The sequence below is a fragment of the Cebus imitator genome, unplaced genomic scaffold, assembly GCF_001604975.1.
Source record: "Cebus imitator isolate Cc_AM_T3 unplaced genomic scaffold, Cebus_imitator-1.0 Scaffold110, whole genome shotgun sequence".
Lineage (NCBI taxonomy): Eukaryota > Metazoa > Chordata > Mammalia > Primates > Cebidae > Cebus > Cebus imitator.
This window is the reverse complement of record NW_016107425.1, coordinates 2,131,323-2,136,366: the sequence shown is the minus strand read 5'-3', so window position 1 is coordinate 2,136,366 and position 5,044 is coordinate 2,131,323.

Genomic DNA, 5,044 nt, shown 5'->3' with positions numbered 1-5,044 from the left:
AAATAAAAATAAATAAAAATTAAAAAAACAATAATAAAGGGAGCAACTCCTCATCCAACCAAGTTTGATCATGAAATTGCAGGAATTCAGTCACATCTACAGGCTCCACCTCTAATTCTATCTTGCTATTTCTTGCTAGTATCTTGCTATTTCTACCACAGCTGCAGTGAAGGTTTGAACCTCTCAAAAGTCAAGCATGAGCATTGGAATTAACTTTTCCCAAACCCCTGTTAATGCTGATGTTTTGACCTCCTCCTAAAAATCACAAATGTTCTTAATGGCATCTAGAATGGTAAATCCTTTCCAGAAAGCTTTCAATTTACTTTGCCCAGATATGTAAAAGGAATCACTATCTATGTCAGCTATAGTCTTATGACATATATTTCCTTTGTTGTTGATTTTTGTTTTTAGGTACTGGGTCTTGCTGTTACCCAGGCTGGTCTTAAGCTCTTGGCCTCAAGCAATCCTCCCACCTCAGCCTCCTGAGTCTCTGGGATTACAGGCACAAGCCATCAGCCTGGCTCCAAATATATTTTTTAAATAATAAGAGTTGCCAAGGGTGGTGCCTCATACCTGTAATCCTAGCACTTTGGGAGGCTAAGGCAGGGAGATTGTTTAAGCCCTGGAGTTCTAGACCAGCCCAGCCAACACAGTAAGATTTGTCTCTATAAAAATAGAAAAACTTAGCCAGAAGTGGTGGCACATGCCTGTAGTCCCAGCTACTCAGGAGGCTGAGGCAGGGGGATCACTTGAGCTTAGAGTCTGAAGCCATAGTGAGCCATAATTGTGCCACTGCACTCCAGCTTGGGCAGCAGAGACCTAACTCAAAAAAAAAGAAAAAAAATTAGCTAGACATGGAGCACATGCCTGCAGTCTCAGCTGCTTGGAGGCTGGGGCAGGAAGATCACTGGATCCCAGAGTTCAAGGCTGCATTAAGCTGTGATTGTGCCAGTGCACATCAGCCTGGGTGACAGAATGAGCCTCCCTCTCTAAACAAATGAATAAATAGATAAGACTTGAAAATCAAAATTACTCCTTGATCCATGGGCTGCAGAATGGATATTGTGTTAGCAGGCAAGAAAACATTGATTTCCTTGTACCTCTCCATCAGAGAGCTCTTTGGTGACCAGGTACATTGTCAGTGAGCAATAGTATTTTGAAAGGAATCTTTTCTTCTGAGCAGTAGGTGTCAACTGTGAGCTTAAAGTATCCAGTAAACCATACTGTAGACAGATGTGCTGTCATTCAGGCTTTGTTGTTCCATTTACAGAGCATGAATAGAGCAGATTTAGCATAATTCTTAAGGACCCTAGAATTTCCAGAATGGTCAATGAACATTAGCTCTCACTTAGAGTCATCAGCTGCATTAGCCCCTAACAAGAGAGTCAGCCTGTCCTTTGAAGATTTGGAGCCAATTATTCTCTTCTCTTCTTTAGCTGTGAAAGTACTAGATGACATCTTCTTCCAAGGCTATTCCATCTACATGGAAAATCTTTTGTTTCATGCAGTCGCCTTCATCAACAGTCTTAGCTAGATCTTCTGAATAACTTGCTGTACTTTCTGCATCAGCACTTGCTGCTTCATCTTGCACTTTTATGTAATGGAGACAGCTTCTTTCCTTAAAGCTCATGAACCAACCTCTTCTAGCCTCTAACGTTTCTTCTGCAGCTTCCTCACCTCTATCAGCTTTCATAGAATTGAAGAGAGTTCAGAGTCTGAACTCTCTGTATTAGGCTTTGGCTTAAGGGAAGGTTGTGGTTGGTTTGATCTTCTATCCAGAAGATCAAACTTTCTCCACGTCAACAAAAGTGAAGTGTGTTCACTAGAGTAGCACTTTTAATTTCCTTCAAGAACTTTTCCTTTGCCTTCACAACTTAGCTAAGAGTTTGGTGCAAGGGGCCTAGCTTTTGGCCTGTCTTGACTTTCAACATGCCTTCCTCACTAAGCTTAATCATTTCTAGCTTTTGATTTAAGTTGTGAGATATGGCCAGGCATGGTGGCTCATACCAGTAATCCCTTTGGGATGCTGAGGTGGGAGGATCACTTGAGCCCAGGAGTTCCAGACCAGCCTGGTGTTAGAAGTAAATTTTTGGTGCCACAAAAGAAATAGCACTCAAATATAAATTTTCTCAGCAAGGCAATTTACTTCTATAGAAGGGTGGATCTCACAAACAGAGCAATGGCAAGAGCACACCTGAACAGGGGAGGGGAAGGAGTTCTTATCCCTGATGCAAGTACCCCTAACTGCTGTGTCATTCCCCTATTGGCTAGGGTTGGGCTGCACAGTCTAAGCTAATTCCAATTAGCTATTTTAAAGAGAGCAAAGTATGAGCCAGTAGTTTGGGTGGGAAAGATGGTTATGAAACAAGTAACTAAAGGTGACTCAGGTCAAAGCAGGTGACCAGGATGAGTCAAGACTCTAAACACATGGATTAGGAGGGGGATGTGGGAGGGGGACATGCGGTTTCGACAAGAGGAATAGGTGCAGGTAAACAGGGAAACAGACATAAACTACTGATTAGAGCTGGTGGGGAGGTTGTTTACTGAAACTAGAGGCCTGGAGATGAAGAGAACAAGGAAGTTAAACTTTAAAATGGAGAACAAAGAACACAGAAAATGAACATACGGATTCTTTGAAGAGAAACTTGGAACTCACTATATTCAAAACTGGGAAATGTGGCCAAACCCCATCTCTACAAAAATTTTTTTTTAAATTACCCAGGTTTGGTGGTGCATGCCTGTAGTTCCAGCTACTTGGAAGGCTGAGGTAGGAGGATTGCTTGAGCCAGGGAGATGGAGGCTACAGTGAGGTATGATCATGCCACTGCACTCCAGCCTGGGCAACAGAGCAAGACCCTGTCTCAAGTAGATAAAGTGAGAGATGTGACTCCTTTTTCACTGGAACACTTAGAGGGCATTGTAGGGGTACTAATTGGTCTAATTTTTTTTAACTTCCATTTTAGATCTGGGGATACATGTGAAGGTTTGTTACCCAGGTAAACGTGTCATGGAGGTTTGTTTTACACATTATTGCATCATCCAGGTATTAAGCCCAGTACCAGATAGTTATCTTTTCTTCTCTTCTCCCTCCTCCCACCCTCCCCCATCAGGTAGATCCCAGTGTCTATTGTTTCTTTCTTTGTGTTCATAAATTCTTATCATTCAGCTCTCACTTATAAGTGAGAACGTGTAGTATTTGTTTACTGTCCTGAGTTGATTTGCTAAGGATAATAGTCTCCAGCTCCATTCACGTTCCTGCAAAACACATAATCTCATTCTTTTTTATGGCTGCATAGTATTTCATGGTGTATATGCACCAGATTTTCTTTATCCAGTCTGTCCTTGATAGGCATTTAGGTTGATTTCATGTCTTTGCTACTGTGAATAGCGCTACAATGAACATTCATGTGCATGTGTCTTTATGATAGAATGATTTATATTTCTCTAGATGTACATCTAGTAATGACATTGCTGGGTCAAATAGTAGTTTTGCTTTTAGCTCTTTGAGGAATCACCATACTGCTTTACACAATGGTTGAATCTATTTACACTCCCACCAACAGTGTGTAAGTGTTCCCTTTTCTCCACCACCTTGTCAGCATCTGCTATTTTTTGAATTTTTAATCATAGAATTGGGCTAATTTTAATATTCTTGTGTCTCAGGGAATAGAGGCCTGAGGAGAGGAATAGAGATGGGGAAAGGAGAGTCAATGGAGCAGTCAGAACGCACATATTTACCAATTAAGTTCAATGTTTATACGGGCATGGTTCTTGGTGCCCAACCCAATTACAATAGTCACATCAAAGATCACTGATAATAGATCATCATAATGGATACAATAATAATGAAAAAGTTTGGAATGTTATAAGAATTATCAAAATGTGACATGAAGATATGAAGTGAGCACATGCTGTTGGAGAAATGGTACCAATAGACTTGGTGGATGCCAGGTTGCCACAAATCTTCAATTTCTAAAAACCACAATATTTGCAAAGCACAATAAAGTGAAGCACAATAAAACAAGGTGTGCCTGTATTTGTTGGCTGTAGATAGCCCTTAAAAGAGCAGCCATAAAATGTAAATTATAGGTTTGCATTAGGGCAGGAGTTTGCAAACTTGTTCTATAAAAGGCCAGATGACATATATTAGCAAGGCATATCATTGAACTCTGCCATGGCAGCCCAAAAGCAGATGCTACATAAATGAATGAATGTGCCTGTGGTCCAATAAAACTTTACTAATGGACACTCAAGTTTGATTTTTATATAATTTTATGTGTCACAAAATATTATTATTCTTTCTTTGTTTTTCAACCATTTGAAAATGTGAAAATTAGTCTTAGCTCCCAGGCCACAGTTTGCTGACCACAGCCTTAGGGAATGGACTTTAGAAGGTTATAAAGATATTAGGAGAGGCCAGGGGTTATGGCTCATGCCTATAATCCCAATGCTTTCGTATGCTGAGGCAGGTGGATCACTTGAGGCCAGGAGTTCGAGACCAGGCTGGCCAACATGGTGAAATCCCATCTCTATAAATACAAAAATTAGCTGAGCATGGTGGCCCATGTCTGTAATCCTAAGATCCTTTCAGAGGCACCTGAGGTCAAAACTATTCTCATAATATTACTATAACATCTGCTTTTTTTCACTCCCAATCTCCCATAAACATAGAGCAGAGTTTTCCAGAGATGACAGGGTGTGCACTATAACACAGTGTATGCAGAAGTAGACCTAAGAATCTAGCTATCTTCTATCCAGCAAAATACCAAAGAGATTTGCAAAGATGTAAAACAGTGTCATTCTTCTCACGAATTTTTGTTTTGGAAAATATTAGTTTTCAGGCCGGGCGCGGTGGCTCAAGCCTGTAATCCCAGCACTTTGGGAGGCCGAGGCGGGTGGATCACGAGGTCAAGAGATCGAGACCATCCCGGTCAACATGGTGAAACCCCGTCTCTACTAAAACTACAAAAAATTAGCTGGGCATGGTAGCACGTGCCTGTAATCCCAGCTACTCAGGAGGCTGAGGCAGGAGAATTGCCTGAAC